Genomic DNA, 7,157 nt, shown 5'->3' on the forward strand with positions numbered 1-7,157 from the left:
CTGAGCTTGGTTGAAGTCATTAGGTTACATTTAGCTTCATTTGAAGCAATTTTTTTAAAGCGGCATCTCGGCCTTTTGGCTAAGATGCAAATCAGATCAAGCCTTGGAGGAGGAGCTACACCTATTCCAATCAGCTTGGATAATGTAGATCAAGCCCAACACAGGAGGTGCGAGCCCTGTCTTGTCAGCTTGGATCAGGAATGTCCCAACTTGTTGGGACTCTGAATTGGATTTGATTTGATTGAATTGGAATAAAGAATAAAAATAACGTTTCTCGGCCTTTTGGCTAAGATCAAGCGTAGTATCGACATGTACTTGGTTGAAGTCATTAGGTTACATTTTAGCTTCATTTGAAGCAATTTTTAAAAGCAGCATCTCAGCCTTTTGGCTAAGATGCAAATGAAATCAAGCCTTGGAGGAGGAGCTATACCTATTCCAGTCAGCTTGGACCATGTAGATCAAGCCCAGGACAGGAGGTGAGAACCCTGTCTTGTCAGCTTGGATCGGGAATGTCTCACTTGTTGAGACTCTGAATTGGATTTGATTTGATTGAATTGGACTTTTTTTAAAAAATAATATTCCTCTCTACAGAGGTGTCATGCATTGCTGCTGTTTACATATTTATTAATAATGACATGTTTGTGTTGTGTTAGAGGATGCAATGTTATTTACTTATTCCTTCTGATATAGACCAACATATTCACTGCTTGGTCACATTTATGAAGTTGAGCATGGTTAATCTGTACAAGTGATGTAAGTACATACATTGCTTGCTCCTGACCAGCTTTCTAATGGCTTTGTGGTTATTAATGGTCAGAAATAGTTATAAAGATACTTTCAATTCTTAGAGTGGGAGATATGGTAAGCAGGCAAAGTTTTTTGCATCGGAACTTGCTTTTGTTTGCTGGAGGTTCATACACCAGCTTTATGTGCTTCCAATGTTGTCTGTTTTGTTTGGACCAATAAGGTGCCCAGATAAACCAGATAAAAATACACTAACAAAAGTTCCTCTTTAAAAGAATGCAACTAATAGAAAACTACTTATCAAATGAAATAAGAATGTTCCTGCCTATGTCTACAATGTATTCATATCCATGTGATACCCAGCAGTCACAGAAGACTACAAGCTGACATTGCCTCCTTCTCCAGGGTCATCTAGGCATGGACAAGGTCATGGAAAGAAGGCATGCAGTTTCATAGTCAGTTGGATATAAAACTAACAAGTTTTGTTTGTTACAACATCTCCAAAGTTAAGTTTCTTCATTAACCTGAAACATTGGGCACAGTCTTTGGACTGGGAAGGTTGCACTGGGCGCAAACTAGTCTCATGCCCAAACTGGCATGAAGAGATTTAAATATTAATGTAGTTCTTTGCATGATGTTAACATGTCAGGACACGCCCATTTTCGGCCTCCTGGATGTTCCCTCCCCCAACCCCTTGTCAGCTAGAGGTCAGGGAATGATCGGCAGTGGGGGTGGACTTTGACATGGAGCAATCGGTGGGGAGGGGGAGAAACAGGCACAGAGGGGCTTGTGCAAGATAAGCTGCGGAGGGTGATGGGGGACCCACTGAGAGGGCCTCAATGCTGCAACCTGTTTTGCCACAGGGTAGGGGGAGTTATACTACTGCCAATAATTGGGGGTGGGGGGGGGGTGGGAGCGGCAGGACATATTCTGTAGGCAGGCTCACCAGCGAGCTTTAGAACTTTTGGGGGAATATTGTGCCCATTTTATATCTCTCTGCACACATGCTGCCTGACCTGCTGAATATTTCCAAAATTTTCTTGGGGTGTAGGTTGGGTTTTTCATTGACTGCTGGATGTCATAAAATTATTATGATATATTTTCTTGCCTGGTTCTGCCAGATCAGCTCATTACTAGAACTGAGTAATGTTGCTTTCCTAAGTAATGTTGCTTTCCAAAGTCTTGTCATTTCATCTTGCCATGATGCAGATGAAAGTTGCTATTCCCGATGCATTGGATGGCCTTTACTGCCCTTTTTTTGCACTCAAAAGTAGATCTTATTAGTTGTAGTACGGTAGTACTCTGTGTGCCTGATAAATAATTAGGTTGCTATATTGTTGTATTTGAAGGCTGTTCAATTATCTATCAGTGTTTACAATATCAGTTTTCAGAGAGCAGCTGGATTAATTTGGTGTAATGTATTTTGGTGTACTTTTTATCTTTTACTAACATGATTGATGTACAATATTTAGTTAAAGTTGTTACAGTCCTGTACAGGCTGATAACATTTAAAAAAGATTTATATTTCGAGTCACCAACTTAAAGGCACCACACAAGATTTCAAGTTTAAGTCTTTTAGTGTAGAATACAGACCCAACTAAATATTACTTAGTAGCAATCATTTCTCTAAATTATAGAAAAGACATTCCCTTATAGGGTTGAACATATTCAAAAACCCCATGCCACATTTATACTGCACAGAGAATGGCAGTCTTTGCTGGAAACAGTTCAAAGTTTCTCTCAGCTTCCAGCTTTGCAGATTTTTATCTCCCATAACCGTCAAAGTTCCTTTCTCTCATTTTTCCTAAAAATCCCGAATCAACCCCGAGCATCTCATCTCACACTGATGATCCCTTCCCCCATCCATGCCAAACCAAATCTTCCAATGTTTTTAATTTTCCACAAATTTTATCTCTTTGACCAGAGAACATTTTCCTACCCACATTCTGTCTGACAGCTAATAAAGTAAAGCAGCCATTTTTCCCTCTGTAGCAGCTGCTGTTCTTGTCTCTTGTTTTTCTCTCTCTCTCTCGTGTTATTGAATTAGACTGCCTGGGCGTCTGTAAGACTGCACAAACCAAGAATAGCTGCCTTTCCCATTGCATTCAGGTGTGAAATATGGCACTTGGGTTTCATTAAGTCTTGATCTGGGCCCCCTGTCCCCATTGCAACCATCATTTAATATTACATTGGAGAGAGGGGAGGGGATGGGGGGATATTTGCAATCTCACGCATATGCACACATAATGAGAAGGTTAGAAAAGAGAGAGTTTTTACAACAATCAATAACAACAGTTTAAAAAAAACCACAAAATGAATATTAGTTCATGTGATTTCCAGGGTGTGAAAGCTGAAGTCCAGATGTTGTTTCCTTCATGACAGTTCAGTTCAGATGAGTTCCTGGTTGGAGACAGCAGCAGGTGTGTCCTTGAAAGCAAATGAAAATACAGTATGATGTGGTTTTTGTTTCTCAACCATTTATCAGGCAATGGTCAGCTGCTTTTAAAATAAAACAGACTTTGAGAAGTTAGGAGATGATGGCTTGGTCAGCTGGGCGCCCTGCTGTTGTTATTTTCAGGTTCAAATAATCAGCAGACTGATCTGTGAGGATAGAAATGCAATATTCAAACTGCCCAAGGATCTAGAAGCATGGGTCATGTGATGTGGTCCATAATGAATTAAGTGCATCCTCACAAGCAGTACTGTGCCTCTGGCCAGAATCCATTGTTTCCCTTAGGAGTGACATGGTGGCTCTTAACTCCTCTTCAGGTACAACAAGTTTCAATGTCTCTATTCTTGCTCCTGCTGGGGGAGCCAATATGTCTGTTAGTCTTCTAGTTTTGTGATTATAATATGGTCTTATAATGGTGTGCAAGATTCCACAAGGATAAGAGTGCAACTCTTTTGTTCTTGCAATCTCTGTTGGAAGCTTCCAGAATAATTGGCCAACCCATGTAAGTCATGTGACCTATAACAATCATATTTTAGTTCAGCTAAAGTCCATTATAAAATAGCAAAATAAGAATGAAGTTTTGATGTACACAGCTTTGATTTCTTTTCATGTCTTGTTGACATGATACCTGGCCTGTTGCCAAGCGGGCTCCAATTCAATTTCACGCTAACCATCTTATAAAACCTCAACTTTGTAACAAAATGTAGAGATAATTTTGGAATTAAATTTTAAAATAATGCTGTCATTACATACATGTTCAATTGCATTATCAATTTAATCAGGCTGAAACCAAGTTATTAATGAAGGGTAATCCACCTCTCATGAGGCATTGAACATCAAGCAGAAGTTGGGAAAGGAGTTAACAGGTGATGACTGAGGACATACTCAGTGAGACTGGTTTTGAGGGTATTTTTGAAAGTGGACATAGCTAGGTATTTAGTGATTTTATTCCTATGTCAAACCAAAATGATTGAATACTTTGGTACTGAAGGCGGAGTGAAGGGAGATGCAGTTAAAAAAATGGAGGACAGTGACTGCAAATTGGCACATAGGGTTGCAAGTATTTACCAAGGAAGGGCAAAGCAAACAGTAGAGAGTTCCTGTTGTGATCCAGAAAATTGATGTAAGAAATTCTTTTCATAGGGGAGACATTTATTAGGAATCAGATGTAGAATGCCCTGTACTCATCTTCATTTTCAAGCCTCTCTGATTTTCCACAGCATTCAAGGTCAAATGTTATCAGTCCAGCAATCTGATCATTCTTCAGTGCCTCAAACTGAGCTAAAACTATTTATGTATTCTGGCCTTCATCAATCAAGGGATTGAGTTTAGGAGTCGGGAGATAATGCTGCAGCTTTATAAGACCCTAGTCAGACTCCACTTGGAGTACTGTGCTCAGTTCTGGTCGCCTCATTACAGGAGGGATGTGGAAGCTATTGAAAGGGTGCGGAGGAGATTTACAAGGATGTTGCCTGGATTGGGTGGCATGCCTTACGAAGATAGGTTGAGGGAGCTTGGTCTTTTCTCTCTGGAGAGACGAAGGATGAGGGATGACCTGATAGAGGTGTATAAGATGTTGAGAGGTATAGATAGGGTGGATTCTCAGAGGCTTTTTCCCAGGACTGAAGTAGTTGCTACGAGAGAACACAGGTTTAAGGTGCAGGGGAGTAGGTACAGAGGAGATGTCAGGGGTAAGTTTTTCACTCAGAGGGTGGTGGGTGAGTGGAATCAGCTGCCATCAGTGGTGGTGGACGCAAATTCGATAGGGTCTTTTTAGAGACTTCTGGATGAGTACATGGGACTTAATAGGATTGAGGATTATAGGTAAGCCTAGTAGGTAGGGATATGATAGGCACAACTTGTGGGCCAAAGGGCCTGTTTGTGCTGTAGTTTTTCTATGTTCTATTTACATTCAAGGAGTCAATAGCTAAAGCATTTATACCTACTGTTGTATCATCTTCAACAGTGAAAATGAATACCAAACTTATCACAGAATCCCTACAGTGCAAAAAATGGCCATTCAGTCCATCAAGCCTGCACTAACAACAATTCCACAAGGCCCTATACCCATAACCCACACATTTACCCTGCTAATTTCCCTGACAGTAAGGGGCAATTGAGTATGGCCAATCAACTTAACCCACATGTCTTTGGACTGTGGGAGGAAACTGGAGCACCCAGAGGAAACACATGTAGACATGGGGAGAATGTGCAAACTCTGCACAGGCACTTATTCAATGCTGGAATTGAACCTGAGTGCCTAGTGCTATGAGGCAGCAGTCTAATCACTATGCCACCGTGCCATACCCTCCTTCTCAATCCTAACCACCATGCTAAATCTTTCAAAGGACCTATGTGGCTTTTCTGGCCACTAACTTATAAAGCTTTACCATGGGAATGCCACCTGATCAGTTGTTTTTTTTTCAATGCTTTTTTAGCATTCAATTTAGCTTCAATGGCTTTAGTTAACTTCAGCTATATCCAATCCCTATACATACAATTTTGCCAGTGTTTTGTACTTTGTGAAATATTTATTTTTCAGGCCACTTTCTGACTTTATGTAAATAATTTTATTTTTCTTCTCAATAATATTTTTGCATCAATCAACACACATCTCCATTTTTGAAACATTTCATCATACCTGAAAACTGAATAAATTCTTACAGCAGGTACCAGGTTCTGTGCAATAATTTTCTCAACCAAATCAACTACGATGATACAATGACTACTGATATGAATTGAAGGATTGTTAGGACATGGAATGTTCCCACCAGATAGAGTGGGAAGAATAGACTCTACAATACATTTCATGTCTGAAATTAAAGAAGAAGAAAATTATGGGAAATGGAATGACATGAATAGTTCTTTCTGAGAGTTGTGTGGTGACAGTGCTGGGCCAAATAGTTTCCATCTGTGCTGTGAAATGCTGTGGTTCCCATATGGAGATTGGATATTATCTCAGCTGGCTGCTGCAGATTAAATCCATTGCTTCCCAACATGTTGAATAAGAAAATAAATTCTTGCTTACACTCTCAACTATCTTTTCCTTGTGATACTATCTATTGAATAAGGTAATACACTCTAATTTCTGACCAATTATCATGTTTCGTAATTTACCCAGATAATTTTAAGTATTGTGGTTATGTTTCAAGTCGAATGATAAAGTGATTGATAAAACTTCTGGAATCTAGAGAAACCACTATATTGTTAGAGAATTTGACTTTATCCTTTTAAATATTTAGTAGGCTAGGAAGCCTAAAAAGGTCACAGCCCTGATGTGGAGATTTTGTAATAGAGGTCATTGCTTTGATTCACTCCTGCTTGCGATAACACAAAGGAAGAAAGGACATTAATCAAAATGCAGAATGCATTGTTCATTCTGAGAGAATGCAAACTTAGAGTGGACTGACTTGGCCTCACTTCAGTACTAGGGTGAAGGATTTACCTGCAGAATCTGCTTCCCTCTCCTGGTGAGCCGGTGGTATACTCCTGCACCGTACAGTACTGAGATGGCAGCTGCTCCTTTGACACTAGCCAACTCCATCACAATGCCAGGTGGGACCTCCTTGCGTGAAGGCTGCAGTCAGGATCAGCTCACTCCTGAAGGAGCCTGGTTACAAACAGGTCTACCACACAGACACACACAAACTCACTCCCACAATCAGCATTTTCCTACTGGGATATGGAGGGGAGTGAAGGAGGGGAATAGGATGAAAGAGGCAGCAATAGGAAGTGGGGGGGGCAGAAAAAAGGAGGGTGGAGATGGGGAGGTGAAGAAAGGCGGTAGGGATGGTGAGGGGGAATGGGAAAGGAGACAGGTGGGGGAGAAAGGGGAGGTGATGGAGCAGGTTAGGGATAGGGGGAGGTTGGAGGGGTGAGGGAGGGGTGATGGTGTAAGGGGGATGAGTTTGTGGGATGGGGTACGTTTGGGGGCATTATGGTGGGGAGGGGATGTTCAGGG

General features: G+C 40.9%; 1 pseudogene; it reads left to right on the forward strand.

Annotated features, from left to right (window-relative positions):
* The first annotated feature begins 266 nt into the window (after positions 1 to 266).
* Positions 267 to 405, forward strand: LOC145350445 (U2 spliceosomal RNA; annotated as a pseudogene).
* Positions 406 to 7,157: the final 6,752 nt, after the last annotated feature.

Source organism: Carcharhinus amblyrhynchos, chromosome 11 (assembly GCF_965287045.1).
Source record: "Carcharhinus amblyrhynchos chromosome 11, sCarAmb.v2.hapA, whole genome shotgun sequence".
Taxonomy (NCBI): Eukaryota; Metazoa; Chordata; class Chondrichthyes; order Carcharhiniformes; family Carcharhinidae; genus Carcharhinus; species Carcharhinus amblyrhynchos.